This window comes from Scyliorhinus torazame, chromosome 9 (genome assembly GCF_047496885.1).
Source record: "Scyliorhinus torazame isolate Kashiwa2021f chromosome 9, sScyTor2.1, whole genome shotgun sequence".
In the NCBI taxonomy this organism is placed as follows: domain Eukaryota; kingdom Metazoa; phylum Chordata; class Chondrichthyes; order Carcharhiniformes; family Scyliorhinidae; genus Scyliorhinus; species Scyliorhinus torazame.
This window is the reverse complement of record NC_092715.1, coordinates 162,695,408-162,713,839: the sequence shown is the minus strand read 5'-3', so window position 1 is coordinate 162,713,839 and position 18,432 is coordinate 162,695,408.

Genomic DNA, 18,432 nt, shown 5'->3' with positions numbered 1-18,432 from the left:
ACTGTTTATTCCATGAACTCAACTTAACATCTTAAATAAACATTGGATCTCTTAACTTCAAAGATAACTCAGAAAATATTGCAACAGTAAATAATTCCTTAAAATGTTCCTTCAAACTTCCAAGAGACTTAACACCTTTCAACAAAATCACATCAGGTTAAAGGCTTTCCTTTAAATCACCCAAATGATCCAGAGATGGTCTTTCATGGCAGAGATCCAGCCCACTGCCAAAACACAGACACACACACAGGTCTTTCCCTCCAAACTGCAAAACAGCAAAATGGCTGAACTGAGCTGAGCTCCACCCACTCTATGACATCACTGTTTTCATAAAGGTACATTGCTTAAACATCCAGTTCTTAAAGGCACTCTCGCATGACAGGGGGTTTTCACAGATGTGAATCTGTTCGCCGACAAAGCTTAAACCATCTGATGATCCTGGAACATGGAAGAAGGCACAGCTGTCATGATATGTACTCATGCACATAATGAGATGCGGATAGGCAGTGACAGACACCCAGTACAGCCAATCAACAAACAGGACAGAACACAACCAATCACCAGGCAGAACACTAGAAGGTGGTCGCCCACTATAAAACACATGAGGCATCAACACTCTGCCTCTTTCCACTGGTGACAACTGTAGTGACAGTCAGGGTGTATATATCAGTTAGCACCTTCTACACGTGGCTCAGAGCTAGTCTGGTCTAGTTAGTTATAGTAAGCACGCTTAGATTAGTAGTGTGTCAAACCCACAGCGAACTGTGTGCACTGCTTAACAAGTTCAGTAAAACGTATTGAACCAGCACTGAAGTTTGGAGTCTACTTTCAAGTACAACTGCATCCAGTTGCAGTCCGTGTTACCCCAGGGTGATTAACACGACATTGTACCAGTAGTCTACTATCTCTAAGTGGTTTACCTCGAGTGATTCCGTGACGACCAGCAAGTGCCTTCCAGCGGCACGGAGAAGGTCCAGGCCCCTCCACAGCTACGGATCTCCGGCAATCTCGGCACCAACTGGCGGGTCTTCAAGCAAAGGTTCCTTCTCTACATTGAGGCCTCAGGCCTCGAGGATGCATCCGATGCCAGAAAAATCGCGCTGCTCCTATCAACTGCGGGGGACCAAGCCATCTAGATTTTCAACTCGCTTAATTTTACTGACGGCCAGGACAAGACCAAATTCAAGACCGTTTTGGAGAAGTTCGACAGTTACTGTGAAGTCGAAACAAACGAGAGCTTTGAGCGCTATATCTTCCAGCAACGCCTTCAGGGTAAGGATGAACCTTTCCAATCCTTTCTAACTCATCTCCGTATATTAGCGCAGTCCTGCAATTATGGTGCAACTGCTGATTCCATGATCAGGGATCAGATCGTGTTTGGGGTGCGCTCCGATTCCTTGCGGGAGCAACTCCGCAAAATTAAGCACATGACCCTGCCAGTCGCAATCAAGATGTGTGTAGTGCATGAGCATGCGAGAAATTGGTACTCCCATTTCAAATTGGCAGAATACAAAAAACTTACCTCCCACAAGGCAGAGAGTGTACAGACTATCGCCCGGATGCAGCGCCTCAGTATCAATGAAAACAGCCATTTCGCGCGCTGTTCCCGGGGCTCCACGCATGCGCAACACGAACGGGATAACGAAGCGGCTGAAAACCAAACTGCGCAGCTGTGAACGTCGGCTGACCGCACTGCGCATGTGCGACGACGCATGGAGCGTAACAATGTCAACGTCATGACGTGCCCGAACTGCGGCACCGCCCACTTAAAGCGGCAATGCCCTGCAAAAGGCAGGCGATGTTTAAATTGCGGGAAGCCTGGACATTATGCAGCCTTGTGCAGGTCTGCACCACCAATCAAGGGCCAGCGATCCCAATTCCAACGCAAGCGCGTTCAATGTGTACAGCAAGGTTTACTGGATTCTGATCCTGGTAGCACTACGGATCCAAAGGACGACTGCCTGGAGTCCCCCTATCATGTGGGCATCATCACTACATGTGAGTATGCCTCCTCAAATTCAGCAAGAAGCCTATCTATCCTCAATGTGGATTCAGTGGACGAATGGCGTGCTGTCATACACGTAAATCAACGCAGCATCCAGTTCAAGCTGGACACTGGTGCTTCTGCCAATCTCATCTCTCAAGCTGCTTTTGACCGCATTAAAAAGCAACCCAAAATTCTTCCGCCAGCCTGCCAGGTCCTCGATTATAATGGCAATGCCATAACTGCACTAGGATCTTGTCATCTATTCGTCTCCAACAAGACCATCAATGTCACACTGCGATTCGAAATCGTCAAGCCTGATAAGGCATCCCTGCTCGGTGCCCATGAATGCAAGCTACTCAACCTCGTACAGCGAGTCCATGCCAGGTCTTCAAGATTCAAATCAAAGCACATTTATTATACACAGGAATCGCTACTCATGCACAAATTCTACGTCTAAGCTACTTCTACAACTAACAGGCCTATACTTAACTTCGGACTGGTCCACCAGGTCAGGGGAACAAATGGCCTTTCATTCGGTTTCTGAGTCTGCGGGATTCGAAGTTGGTACGGATTGGTAGCGAGGAGCGCCTATCTCGTAGCGAGCGTTGAATTAAGACTTATGGTCTTTCGCCGGTCACTACACCGGTCATGGTCAAGGTTGGTTCGCGTTGCTGGGTGACCCGGGCAGGAAGAAGAAAGCGAGTTGAACTTGGGGGCTTAACATTATAGTCTCCAGGGGTTTCCCACCTTTCGGGGCGGACCCTGTACCTGGTTCTAGGTGATTGAACTTCGTTCCAATCGCTTGGTTCGATTTCTCCAATACTGGAGCGGTTCCCTGATCGATGGGCGGTCTTGGGGTGTTTGTTAACCTCTTTTGTGTTGGCTCTTGCTGGCGCCGGGGAGTCTGGCTTAGTTTTGTGAGTCCCAAATGTTGCTATTGTTCCCGGGGATTGCTCATCAGTATGTAGATGGCTGCTACATTATTATGCTGATGGTCGCTGGTATCGATGCTGTCTCGGCTTTTGCAGAGTTAAATACACAGCAAACCTGCACCTGCTGGTTTCTGCCTGTGTTGGCTGAATTTCCCTTCAGCCTTTGCCGTTCGCCATTTTAAATCGGGAATTGGCCAACTTAGGTGGCTACAGTTTGATGGAATGGGCACTCTGCCATACTGCTACAAGATCCTACTCAGGCCTGATGCCACGCCTATAATCCATGCACCACGCCGGGTGCCGGCTCCTCTGAAGGAACGTTTATAGGCACAGCTACAGGAGCTCCAAGACCAGGGCATCATCTCCAAAGTGACGGAACCGACTGACTGGGTCAGCTCGATGGTCTGTGTGTAGAAGCCCTCAGGAGAGTTGCGGATATGCATAGATCCCAAAGATCTTAACCAGAACATAATGCGGGAACACTACCCAATCCCGAAGCGGGAGGAATTGACCAGTGAGATGGCACACGCCAAATTCTTCACGAAGCTAGATGCGTCGCGTGGTTTCTGGCAGATACAACTGGACGAATCCAGCAGGAAGCTCTGCACGTTCAACACACCATTTGGCAGGTACTGTTATAACTGTATGCCGTTCGGCATTGTCTCAGCCTCTGAAATCTTCCACAGGATCATGGAGCAGATGATGGAAGGCATTGAGGGTGTGCGGGTCTACGTATATGATGTAATCATATGGTCCACGACCTCCGAGGAACACATATCTCGTCTCAAACAAGTCTTTCGACGTGTCCATGCAAACGGCCTCAAGCTGAACAAGGCCAAGAGCTCCTTTGGCATGTCAACCATCAAGTAGTGGGTGCCTGGAACTCGCTGCCAGAGGAGGTGGTGGAAGCAGGGACGATAGTGACATTTAAGGGGCATCTTGACAAATATATGAATAGGATGGGAATAGAGGGATACGGACCCAGGAAGTGTAGAAGATTGTAGTTTAGTCGGGTAGCATGGTCGGCACGGGCTTGGAGGGCCGAAGGGCCTGTTCCTGTGCTGTACTTTTCTTTGTTCCTTGTTCTTGGGCGACCAGATATTCCAGCAGGGTGTGCGACCAGATTCGGACAAGGTCAAGGCCATTAACGCCATGAAGACCCTGGAAGACAAGAAGGTGGTACTACACTTCCTCGGAATGGTGAACTTCTTGGGAAAATTCATTCCCAACATGGCCTCACACACCACGGTCTCAGGCATCTGGTGAAGAAGTCCACTGCATTCCAGTGGCTACCCACACATCAAGCAGAGTGGCTCGAGCTCAAAGCAAAGCTCACCACTGCTCCGGTACTAGCGTTTTTTGACCCGGACAGGGAAACAAAAATCTCCATGGACGCAAGCCAGGATGGCATTGGTGCGGTGCTCCTCCAGACGGTTGACTCCTCCTCCTGGGCTCCAGTTGCTTATGCGTCAAGGGCCATGACGCCTACTGAACAGAGGTACGCCCAGATAGAAAACGAATGCCTGGGCCTCCTAACCGGCATTGTAAAGTTCCATTACTACGTCTACGGTCTACCTACATTCACAGTGAAGACTGACCACAGGCCCTTGGTCCATATCATTCATAAGGACTTGAATGACATGATGCCCAGGCTTCAGCGCATTCTCCTTCGACTCCGAAGGTACGATTTTGAGTTAGTATACACACCAGGCAAGGAGTTGATAACTGCGGATGCCCTGTCCCGCTCCATCACCTCGTCCAGTGAACAGGTTGACTTCATCCGCCAGATTGAGGCACAGGTGCAGCTGTGTGCCAGTAACCTCCCGGCCTCAGATGAAGGAGTGATCAGCATTCGTGAAGAGACTGCCAAAGACCCTCTTCTGCAGCGTGTAATGCACCACCTCGCAAATGGCTGGCAAAAAGGGCAATGCCCTCCGTTCTTTAATGTGAAGGACGACCTGACAGTCGTCGAGGGGATCCTCCTCAAGTTAGATCGTATCGTTATTCCCCACAGTCTGCAGAGCTTAGTGCTCAAACAAATCCACGAGGAACACCTAGGTGTCGAAAAGTGTAGGCGCAGGGCCCGGCAGGCTGTCTATTGGCCTGGAATCAGCCAGGACATATCCAACATGGTCCTCAATTGTGCGACCTGCCAGCGTTTGCAGACGACACAAAGGTTGGTGGAATTGCGGATAGCGATGAGGACTGTCGGAGGATACAGCAGGATTTAGATCATTTGGATACTTGGCGGAGAGATGGCAGATGGAGTTTAATCCGGACAAATGTGAGGTAATGCATTTTGGAAGGCCTAATGCAGGTAGGGAATATACAGTGATGGTAGAACCCTCAAGAGTATTGAAAGTCAAAGAGATCTAGGAGTACAGGTCCACAGGTCACTGAAAGGGGCAACACAGGTGGAGAAGGTAGTCAAGAAGGCATACGGCATGCTTGCCTTCATTGGCCGGGGCATTGAGTATAAGAATTGGCAAGTCATGTTGCAGCTGTATAGAACCTTAGTTAGGCCACACTTGGAGTATAGTGTTCAATTCTGGTCGCCACACTACCAGAAGGATGTGGAGGCTTTAGAGAGGGTGCAGAAGAGATTTACTAGAATGTTGCCTGGTATGGAGGGCATTAGCTATGAGGAGCAGTTGAATAAACTCGGTTTGTTCTCACGGGAACGATGGAGGTTGAGGGGTGACCTGATAGAGGCCTACAAAATTATGAGGGGCATAGACATGTGGATAGTCAGAGGCTTTTCCCCAAGGGTAGAGGGGTCAATTACTAGGGGGATAGGTTTAAGGTGCGAGGGTCAAGGTTTAGAGGAGATGTACGAGGCAAGTTTTTTACACAGAGGGTAGTGGGTGCCTGGAACTCGCTGCCAGAGGAGGTGGTGGAAGCAGGGATGATAGTGACATTTAAGGGGCTTCTTGACAAATACATGAATAGGATGGGAATAGAGGGATACGGACCCAGGAAGTGTAGAAGATTGTAGTTTAGACGGGCAGCATGGTCGGCACGGGCTTGGAGGGCCAAAGGGCCTGTTCCTGTGCTGTACCTTTCTTTGTTCTTTGTTCTTTGTTTCCAGCCTGCTCAAACAAAAGAAACACTCCAGCAACACGAGATCGTGACCTCTCGTGGTCCAAGGTGGGAATCGACCTTTTTCACGCCAATGGGTGTGACTATGTGTTCATCGGAGATTACTTCTCAAGTTACCCGGAGGTTGTGAAGCTGTCAGACCTCACATCAAGGACAGTCATCAAGGCCTGCAAGGAGAAATTTGCCAGGCATGGTATTCCACTCACTGTCATGAGTGACAATGGTCCCTGCTTCCACAGCCAAGAGTGGTCCAATTTCTCCAAGTCGTACCAATTCAAACACATTACCTCAAGCCCACACTCCTCGCAGTCCAACGGGAAGGTTGAGAAAGGGGTCCATATAGTGAAGCAACTGCTCTGCAAGGCTGCGGACTCAGCTTCTGACTTCAACCTTGCGCTGTTGGTGTACAGCGCAACCCCTCTGTCCACCGGTATGTCTCCGGTTCAACTCCTCATGATTAGAGACCTGCGGACGACTGTTCCAGTTATACACTTACCAGACCTGGAGCACCTCCCAGTGCTGCAAAAGATGCAGCAACTCAGGAACCGGCAAAGCCTGACGTACGATGCTCATGCTACCGATTTGCCTGTGCTCTCTCCGGAAGATGCTGTTCGGATCAAGCTACCTGATGGAGGCTGGTCAGCTCCAGCTGTTGTTGTTCGACAGGCTGCTCCCAGATCGTTTGTAGTTCATATGGCTGATGGCTCCATTGTCAGGTGCAACAGAAGGGCACTGCGCAAAGTTGCCTGCCCACCACCAGATCTTACTTTTCCAGATGTTGTTATGCCTCCTCCGGACACCTTGCACCACGAGGCCACCAATCTGGCTGCAATCCCGCCTGTCAAGGCGCCGTCGTCCCCACCTCTGCCTCTCAGGCGGTCGACAAGGATCAGACGCAAGCCCCAGAGATTGGACTTATGGACATTTCTCTTATAAATTTTGTTCTGTATCTGCACGCTGGACACCTCTTATGTATATATTCATCCACTCGCCATTTAATGTAAATAGCTCTACATGTAAATACAGTCGCATATGCTCCAAGCAACCAACATTTTTTTTTTAAAAAGGGGCGATGTCATGATATGCACTCATGCACATAATGAGATACAGATAGGCAATGACAGACACCCAGTACAGCCAATCAACACACGGGACAGAACACAACCAATCACTAGGCAGAACACTAGAAGGTGGTCTCCCACGATAAAACACATGAGGCATCAACACTCTGCCTCTTTCCACTGGTGACAACTGTAGTGAGAGTCTGGGTGTATATATTAGTTAGCACCTTCTACACGTGGTTCAGAGCTAGTCTGGTCTAGTTAGTTATAGTAAGCACGCTTAGATTAGTAGAGTGTCAAACCCACAGCGAACTGTGTGCACTGCTTAACAAGTTCAATAAAGCGTATTGAACCAACATCACAGTTTGGAGTCTACTTTCAAGTACAACTGCATCCAGTTGCAGTCCGTGTTACCCCAGGGTGATTAACACGACAACAGCTTAGCCCATGGTAAGCACGGTAGCATTGTGGATAGCACAATTGCTTCACAGCTCCAGGGTCCCAGGTTCACTTCCGCCTTGGGTCACTGTCTGTGCGGAGTCTGCACATCTTCCCCGTGTGTGCGTGGGTTTCCTCCAGGTGCTCCAGTTTCCTCCCACAGTCCAAAGATGAGCAGGTTAGGTGGATTGGCCATAATAAATTGCCCTTAGTGTCCAAAATTGCCCTTAGTGTTGGGTGGAGGTGTTGACCTTGGGTAGGGTGCTCTTTCCAAGAGCCGGTGCAGACTCGATGGGCCGAGTGGCCTCTTTCTGCACTGTAAATTCTATGATAATCTATGGTAGCAAGGTTAAACAGCAGCAGATGGGCAGCACGATGTCACAGTGTTTAGCACTGCTGCATCATGGCGCCGAGGACTCGGGTTCGAATCCCGGCCTTGGGTCACTGTCCGTGTGGAGTTTGCACATTCTCCCTGTGAATGCGTGGGTCTCACCCCCACAACCCAAAGATGTGCAGGTAGGTGGGTTGGCCATGCTAAATTGCCCCTTAATTGAAAAAAAGAAGAATTGGGTGCTAATTTTTTTTTAAAACAGCAGCAGATGCAATGCTTCACCCAGGTTCTCATGCTGAGTGCATAAGTGCGATAACTACGTGGAAAGAGATGACAACCTGCTAAATGTTTCCATCAACCTTCCATTTCCAAAGCTTCATGACCTTTCCATTCTGTATACAAAGGGCAAGAACCTCATTTTAATGTTTATGAATACATTTGAATATAATTACCAGGCCCTCCCACCACAAGATCCTCCTCACTGAATATGAAAACTGTTGACGAGGTTTACAACAGCTTTTTCAAGATGTGAATTAGTTGAGCAGATCCTCCCAGGGGTGCAAGAGTAACTATAGCCTCTGGGAGGGGACGAATATGCCAGGCAACTTCCACCTGGCATCGCCCCTTAGCATAGGTTGACACTGTGACAACCTGGCAGTGCCAACATGTGCCAAAGTGCTGTGCCGGGAGCAGTAATGAGGTAGGCCCACTGGAGAGTAATATTGGGGGGTGGGGGCTGGTTTCACGAGGGGTGGGGGGGCAGGGAGAGCGGGCAGTGAGGGGGGAATGCCAGCGACATTTTGCGGTGAGGGGCGGGTGGGGGGGTGGGGGGGAAAGAGCCCTGAAGATTGTGTAGAGTGGGGATGTCAGCGTGGTGGAGTGGGAAGAGTTCTGATCACAATGCATTTTAAATACGGCACCCCGATCTCTGTGGAGCTGAATGTGGCTGTATCAGGCCCTGCCCTACCAGAGTGACGCGGTAAGCCCACCCACTCATTTCTTTTACTCAGCGAGGCTCAAGAACTGGAGTGAAAACTAATCTGTGCTGGAGAGCTACATGCTGATTTTCAGTCTGAGCCTGACACTTTGAAAAACTGGTAAGATTCCACCCTAGTATTATTGGTCAGAACATTGAATACAGGAGTTGGGACGCATTGTTGAAGTTGTACAAGACATTGGTACGGCCACACTTGGAATACTGTGTGCAGTTCTGGTCACCCTATTATAGAAAGGATATTATTAAACTGGAAAGAGTGCAGAAAAGATTTACTAGGATGTTGCTGGGACTTGATGGTTTGAGTTATAAGGAGAGGCTGGATAGACTGGGACTTTTTTCCCTGGAGCGTAGGAGGCTTAGGGGTGATCTTATAGAGGTCTATAAAATAATGAGGGGCATAGATAAGGTAGATAGTCAACATCTTTTCCCAAAGGTAGGGGAGTCTAAAACTAGAGGGCATAGGTTTAAGGTGAGAGGGGAGAGATTCAGAAGGGCCCAGAGGGGCAATTTCTTCACTCAGAGGGTAGTGAGTGTCTGGGATGGGCTGCCAGAGGTAGTAGTAGAGGCGGGTACAATTGTTTATTTTAAAAAGCATTTAGATAGTTACATGGGTAAGATGGGTATAGAGGGTTATGGGCCAAGTGCAGGCAACTGGGACTAGCTTAATGGTAAAAACTGGGCGGCATGGACTGGTTGGGCCGAAGGGCCTGTTTCCATGCTGTAAACTTCTATGATTCTATGATTCTAGTACTTCCATGTGACGTTCTACATTATAACGTAGGTGCTACTGTTTCTCCAGTCCCACCTTAAGTTTTAAAATCCCCAAAACCCTGGTATTATACATCCGCCAAGCTTTACCCAAATGTATTTACAATAATATTTCCATGCTACCCCTTCTCCCCCCAAATCTCTGACTTTACAGATTCAGATGGTCTGGAGGCTTTATGACTCACGCAGACCTCGTTATTTTCAAGTTTGGAGGAATGATAAGTGTCAGATGTTTTAGGCTGGCTGTTGGTCTGGATTTAAAGTTGCTGTACTTGGTGTTTCGATTATTTGCGTTTCTATATCTGGTTTGCCTTTTGTGCTGCTTAGTGTTGTATATTTTTTTGTCGACAATCTGTCTTCCGTGGTCAGATACCGTGGGCTTAACCATCTCCTTCCCCAGGAAATGTTCACTCCGTTCATTTACAGAGTGGACTCTAGTTTTCTTTTCCCTTGGGGTCTGCCATGTTCTTCCTGAAAGTTGAAGGTCTACCTCCCTTATATTTGAATGTCCCTCATCCTTGAGCTAAACCAGCAGTTTGGCTTCTAATGCTGCACTCTGTGCATTTGTACCTCCCTGCGCTTTCTCTCGGTGAGTTTCTTCTCTCCTGCTCCAGGATTGACTTCATGTTGTGTGTATGAGCTTGAAGCTCCAGATTCATTGCTGTTAGGGCTCAGCTTTTTCCTGCTCCTTGGTGTCTTCTGTTTCGAGTATATAAGTGCTCATCTGAAAGATTGGCTGGTCTAACCAAAGAAGAGTATTTTCTGCTGTCTGCAAAGCAACTGGAGTAATTACCTCTGCAAAGAGGGGGGACAATTCCGAATTGAGGTCCCAGTGAAGGTCATCGGCATTGGTGGACCTCTCAGGAGTATCCAATTCAGTGTGATTGACGACAATGGTTGTTTTGACGTCTTGTGCCATTTTGAGGCGGTTGAGGGCAACACCTCTACGCAGGAGGAATCTGGGTTGATTGCGGATGACAGATGGAATTTCAATTGGTTGCTTGTTACCATACCAAAGCAGTCTTGAATTATGTCTAAGACCGGTAGTTGGGTTCCTCTGGGACGATACAGTGGTGTGTCTGTCATCTGTAGCCAGAAGTCTTTTAGCCATGGTTCCTGATGCAACAGGGCTGTCACATTGACTCTTGTGTCTAACCTGTCCCATACCTGTAATGGAGGTTCTTAGTCAATATCTAGCTTTGCAATCAAGGTCTTCAAGTTAGATATCAAGTTATTCAGCCCAGACTGCAGTTTCTATCAGTGATCATTCTGAAGGATTTTTGGGGTCCTTTGCCTGCTGCCACGATGTTATCAGGTTGGATGTTCTCTCCTGAAGGTCTAGAAGCTTGTATGGTTGAACGATAACTGTTTATTAATAACACAACTTTAAAAAAAATAATTTACGGGATGTGGATGTCGCTGGTTAGGCTAGCAATTATTGCCCATCCCTATTTGCCCTCCAGAAGGTGGTGTTGAGTTGCCTTCTTGAACTGCTGTAGTCCTTGAAGTGTAAGTACACCCACTGTGCTGTTAGGGAGGGAGTTCAGGGTGTTGCCCCAGAGACAGAGAAGGAACGGTGATATATTTCCAAGTCAGGGTGGTGAGTGACTTGGAGGGGAACCCCCAGGTGATGGGGTTCCCAGGTATCTGCTGCTCTTGTCCTTCTAGATTGTACTGGTAGTGGCTTTGGAAGGTGCTGTCTGAGGAACCTTGGTGAGTTACTGCAGTATATACATACATACAGGATGCAGTCTGCAGTCCGGTGCAGGTGCTATCTTCTTGTCAACGTCTACCAGACTCACCACGACACACTACTACTCCCATGTGACTCTCTGCATCATAATGGGTGGCACTTCTGTCTCACATGCCAGGGACACGGGTTCAATTCTGGCCTCGGGTGACTGTCTGTGTGGAGTTTGCACTTTCTCCCCGTGTCTGCATGTGTTTCCTCCAGGTGCTCTGGTTTCTTCCCACAATCCAAAGATATGCAGGTTAGGTGGATTGGCCATGCTAAATTGCCCTTTAGTGTCCAAAAGATTAGATGGGGTTAATGGGTTACGGGAATAGGGTGGAGGTGTGGGCCTAGCTAGGGTGCTTTTTCCAAAGGGTCGGTGCAGACTCAATGGGCCTGATGGCCTCTTTCTGCACTGTAGGGATTCTATGATAATGTGAGTGGTACTATTTCCCCATTCCCACATTAACCCTTTAATCGTCCTGAACACCCTCATACTAAAGGAAGGAAGTGTGACAACTGTGAAGGGTAAGATACTGGCATAGATAGAGGATTGGCTGACTGGCAAAAAGCAGAGAGTGGGGATAAAGGGGTCTTTTTCAGGATGGCAGCCGGTGACTAGTGGTGTGCGTCAGCAGTCAGTGTTGGGACCACACCTTTTCACAATATACATTAACGATCTGGAAGAAGGAACTGAGGGCACTGTTGTGACGTTTGCAGATGATAGAATGATATGCAGAAGGACAGGTAGTATTGAGGAAGCAGGGGGGCTGCAGAAGGAATTGGACAGGCTAGGAGAGTGGGAAAAGAAGTGGCAGATGAAATACAATGTGGAAAAGTGTGAGGTTATGCACTTTAGTATTTAGTTCTAAATGGGAAAAGGCTTAGGAAATCAGAAGCACAAAGGGACCTAGGAATCCTAGTTCAGGATTCTCTTAAGGTTAACATGCAGGTTCAGTCGGCAGTTAGGAAGGCAAATGCAATGTTAGCATTCATGTCGAAATGGCTAGAATACAATAAAAGGGAAGTACTTCTGAGGTTGTACAAGGCTCTGGTCAGACCACGTTTGGAATATTGTGAGCAGTTTTGGGCCCCGTATCTAAGGAAGGATGTGCTGGCCTTGGAGAGGGTCCAGAGGAGGTTCACAAGAATGATCCCTGGAATGACGAGCGTGTCATATGAGGAGCAGTTGAGGACTCTGGGCCATACTCATTGCAGTTTAGAAGGATGAGGGGGTATCTTATTGAAACTTACAGGATACTGCAAGGCCTGGATAGAGTGGACGTGGAGAGGATGTTTCACCAGTATGAAAAACTAGAACCCGAGAGCACAGCCTCAGACTGAAGGAACTATTCTTTAAAACTGAGATGAGGAGGAATTTCTTCAGCCAAAGGGTGGTGAATCTGTGGAACTCTTTGCTGCAGAAAGCTGTGGGGGCCAAATCACTGAGTGTCTTTAAGACAGAGATAGATAGGTTCCTGATTAATAAAGGGATCATGGGTTATGGGGAGAAGGCAGGAGAATGGGTATGAGAAAATATCAGCCATGATAAAATGGCAGAGCAGACCCGATGGGCTGAATGGCCTACCTTCTGCTCTTATGGTTTTCAGGGAAGATCTGTGAGAAGGCAGTAACTGAGGTATAGAGGTGCGATGGCAGTAACTATGAGGGCAGGAAGAAGTGTGTGGGCAGCAGCATTCCTTCAGGGTCTGAGCACAAGCAAAAGCAGCCGTAGCGTTGTCAAGGCATGAGAAGCAGGGGAGGGAAGGATTGATAGCACTAAAGTAGTGTGTCTGTACACCAAGCAAAACAGTTGTAAAGGGATTTCATACCATATTAGCCTCTTGAGGGGGCCAAGGGACCAGTTTAGCTCAGTTGGCTGGACAACTGGTTTGTGATGCAAGGCCGATACTGTAGGTTCAATTCCCAAAACAGCTGAGGTTATTCATGAAGGCCCCTCTTTCTCAACCTTGCCTGAGGTGTGGTGATCCTCAAGTTAAATCACCATCAGTCAGCTCTCCCCCTCAAAGGGGCAAGCGGACTATGGTGGCCTCCTGAGGTTATTACATTTATTTTCACACTGCCGGAGCCATAATGGTGGCATTGACTTGTTCAACCACATAATCTCCATTGTTGTTGATTCATTTGCCTCAGATTCTGTCACATCTTTGAGTTAGGGGGAAAATTATTTCACTTGATATAATGAAGCAACATCGGAGAATTTGGGGGTCACAGGTCAAAGTCTCACTGCTTTAGAAATGTCCCTTTTCACTGTAGCCACTGCTGAAGCCTGTATCCCACCTTTTTAAAAGGCTGCAGACTGCCTTTAAGTATCAGCCACTTCAGTGGATTCCCATGCACCCAATTAATGAGTTATCTCCTGCATGGGGAACATGATTAATGCTGGCAGCTCACTGGCTTCATGTTACTGAAAGGGACTTGGGTGCCCTGCTGACTTCAATCAGGTGAACAAAGTAAACCATTGGCTTTCAGCCCATACCCCAACAAGGAATTCGACCACAATCTGGAGTATTATGGTAAATAATGATCTGACTTCAATTAAAACTTACTTTGGACCACTATTGTATGTCAATGACATGTGTCCGTGTGGAGTTTGCACATTCTCCTCTTGTCTGTGTGGGTTTCGCCCCCACAACCCAAAGATGTGCAGGTTAGGTGGTTGTCCTCGCTAAATTGCCCCTTAATTGGAAAAAAAATAATTGGGTGCTCTAAATTTTAAAAAGGGGAAAAAAAGTCAATGGCTTGTGGAGGAACTGAAATGCAACGGCCGGGATGCTTCAAAATGGCGACTAAGTGTTGAATCCGGTGTAAACAACGGAGCGTTTCACGCCAGCGTCAACGGGCCTCTTGGCCCAGCGATTCCGAGACCCACAGGGGGCCAGCACGGCGCCTGAGTGCTCCACGCAGCTCCGGCTGCCGGTACGCAGTCCTGCACTGCCGGCCGCGGGTCCGCGCTTGCGCACGACGGCCGGCTGCAGCGCCGGCCCCGCGCAACATGGCGGACCCACACAGCGGGCCGGCGCAAAAGAAATAGGCCCCCCCAGATCACACGCGCCCGCCGACCAGTGGCCCCCGATCGCGGGCCTGGCCATCAGGAAGGCCCCTTCCCAGACTTGGGTGCCCTGCTGACTTCAATCAGGTGAACAAAGTAAACCGTTGGCTTTCACCCCATACCCCAACAAGGAATTCAACCACAATCTGGGAGTATTATTGTAAATAATGATCTGACTTGAGTTAAAACTTACTTTGGACCACTACTGCATGTCAATGATCCCCCTGCCCCCCACCAGGACGGCCACCGCAGCCACGACGCCAAGCTCCCACCGGGTGGAACCATACGAGAACTACGCTGGCGGGAACTTGGCCAGCCGACTGTGGAGAATCGCACTGGGAGCCTTTTTCAACGACACCCGACCGGCATCGCGGCGACCGCACGTGCGTGGCTGCCAGCAATTCTCCGGTCGCCGGAGGTTGGCGTTCCGCCGTCGGACCCAAATGAGGGTCCAACGCCCCATTCTCCACTCCCGCGCCAAGCGCGATTGCAACGCGGGGGCTCGGAGAATCCCGGCCAACAAGTCAATCGAGTCCAGAGTTTCACATGAAACCTGTCATCGCATGTAATTGCATGATTTCCCTGTGGGGAAAATTTTTACTAGCTTTCTCATCTATTTCAAAACTTCTGTCTGGTTTGAATATAGTCAAATGGAAAGTAAAATGTTGCTCATATGTTTTATTGCTCCCTTAAGAGGACAATTTGTTTCTAAAAGCAAAAGGAGCAGGCCAAATGTGGAGGAGGAGAAGGATTGGTCTGAACTGGCTGGTTTACTCACATCCGTGATATGACCCTCACTGAGCTTTATGACAGAAAGAGAAGATCCATTGATCATTCAGAACAAAAAGGCTCCAAATGTTGTGTTATTTATCATGTGTGTTTGTGGGAAGAATCTTGTAGAGGCCACTGTTTGGAGAGTCACGTCACACTGACTAAGGGAACCCTGGGAGCCTGCAAGCAACCCCAGGTTTGCTTATCGTGCTCCCCGCATGGTGATGCTCCTACCCGCTGCTGCATTGATACCAGCGGTGGTGGCATGAGGCCCTTAAGTGGGCATTAATTGTTCATTAATGGACCGCAATTTGCACCGTCCCGCCCTGGACTTAATTGGGTAGAGGTGAGGGTCTCCCACCCAATTATTTGCCCCCTGCCTCCAAATTTGCTGGGAGGGTAAAGGATTCTTCCCTGTGTGTGCATGTGCTTGCATGTGAAAGCTTGGCCTGAACATTTTCCAGGAAGAAAATGTCATTAAATGAAATATAACTCTGTTGATTTGGAACGTTGATTGGAGGTATGCTCGGTACTCTGGGACTTCCGAAACGGAAAGCTGAGCTGGCTGAGAAGAGGGTCCAGAGAAAACAGAGGTCAGCCAATTGTGCACCTTCTTCTGAACCCACTGTCTTTGTTCTGCAGCAAATGGGGCAAATGTTCAACACAGCGTTCACCACCAGATTACAAACCATGGTCTTTGAAACGGAGAGCTGCCAAAGAGGTACTGCAGGATGATATCTATTCTCCATCAATACACATCAATAGAATGTCATTATTGCAGTGCACAAAGCCAGAGGTCTGGCTGTTTATTCAAAGAAGCTGGTGTCAACTGCACGTTGAAATTTATCATCAATAATAATAGTTACGGTTGATTGCTCCATGCTGATATTTATTCATCTCAATCAAGCATCAGGGACATTGCCCCTCGCATATTTTGTTGTATGATTAGACTAGACCTTTCATGAAACATGATGAAAAAAAAGTTGCTCTTCATTTTGTATCTTTCTTCATATAAAACATTACCATTTGTATTTCGGATATTAGACAGATAATTATTCTTGTTTGCTCAGCTAATTAGGTTTTACCACCGGCCTATATTGACTGGGAACTGCTGTGAAAGAAAGAACAAGTAGCAATTGTTTTCATTCATTATCTTCAAATTTGCAGCTGTCCTGAGCAACAGGCAAGCATTTTGTTTTTCTATAAGCTATTATTTGATAAAGCAAAACACACTCTGAAGTAAGTAGTAACATATTGAAGTGACCTGTGAATTTACTGGGAACTTTCAAAATTAGACTTAGTTGCAGAATTGAGACATGTAAGGATGTAATACTCTTGCCCTTTGTTGATCAGATCTAGCTAGCACCATGGCTATCAGAATGTACTTCAGGCTGCACAGCTGGCATTCACTGTTCTTTTTTACTTTGTTCCGTTTGAAGAAAGTCATCTTTTTAAATAGTCATTTGAGGAAAGGAACTGAGTCAGACTCCAAGTAAGAATAAATTCCCGGTTGACCAGAATTCTAGAGGCTGGAGAAGATCTGCAACGCATTACATGGTCTGGAAGCTAATGTTGACTGGTCACTTGCCAAAAGCTTTATGTAACTGATAAACTTCAAAGACTGCTATGAGCATAAGTGGAACATTTGAAGAGTACAATATGCACGCATGTGGCAGGCATTAGATTAATGTATCCATGTCCAGTATTACGTAAATGCCAATATTTGATTTCCATGAGAAAGCGGAATCATTTTTCAGAAAGATAGCCTTTGAATTTGGTCAGCTTAAGCTAAAATAAAGCATACTTGCTTCACCTGCTTGTACATCATTTCAAAGCAACAGGATAAAATAATCCAACGACAACACAGTATTGTAGATATTTGCACCGTATAGCACAATAAAAGGCTCCAGGAATTGCAGCAGATAATTTTACAGGTAGCAGGTTTCAGGATTCATCTCAGCTGTTAAGCACATGACTGATTTTTCATTGAATTTTTACAATGGTGAAGTAGTACATGTGGCCATATAAAATTATACGTTTATTGAAAAAAATGCAGGGGAAAAAAAATCACATTTTAAGTCAGGACACTTGAGACTTAATCAAATTGTTTACAGATACTAGAAAATAACCTTTTCACAGGTTATTCTGCACTGGAGCACATGATAACTGAAAGTCTTAAGAGAACATTGTTAATTTACATTTATCAGAAGAATATAAGAATTTTCAGTTTAAAAATAAACAATACACTTCAGTTCTGATGAAAGATTATCAAGCTGAACCGTTGGGCAGGATGCTGTGCCCTACACGTGGCAAGTTTGGTGGTGGGGGCATTTAATTGGGCAGGAGAGTGGAGGGAGGGGGCTCTGTCACCTTCCTGCCTCCACCACAATAGATCCATGGTGGTAAGGCCTGTGGGTAGCTTCCCTGCTGCACTGACAACTGAGGCTCTTCAGTGAGCAATTAATACTTTCTTAAAAATAAATTTAGAGTACCCAATTATTTTTTTCCAATTAAGGGGCAATTTAGTGTGGCCAATCCACCTACCCTGCACAGCTTTGGGTTGTGGGGGTGAGACCCATGCAGACACGGGAAGAATGTGCAAGCTCCACAGATCAGTGACCCGGAGCTGTTATCGATTTCGGGTCCTCAACGCCTTGGCAGCAGTGCTATCCACTGCGCCACCGTGCCACCCGTGAGCAACTAATACCTACTTAAGGTCCTCATCCCACTGCCATTGCTATCAACACATCAGCAGGTGGTGGGGGCTCGCTATATGGCAAGCACAACATGCAAACCGTGGCATGTTTGTTTGAGGGCTCCCAGGAGGGATATCTCAACCAAAGGCACCCAATGCCTGATCCAGGGAACTGGCATCAGGATGTGAGGGGTGGGATGTTGAAAGCCACATCCATCCCTTGCACTAAGGCTCCCTCTTGCCGTCTCAGTTGGACATAAAAGATCCAATGGCAATATTTAAAGAATTGCCATGAAAGTTGTTCAATGTTCTGGCGAATATTTACCCCTCAACCAACATTACTAAAGCAGATTATCTTGCCATTATCTCATTGCTGTTTGTGAGGCCTTGCTGTATGCAAATTGGATGTCATGTTTTCTATTTTACAACAGGGACAGCAATTCATAAAATCATTAATTGGCTGTGAAGTGCTTTGTGACAGGTATATAAATGCACATCCTTCCTTCTTTAGATGTTTGTGAACAGGAATTTGGCAGGGTTGCTATGGA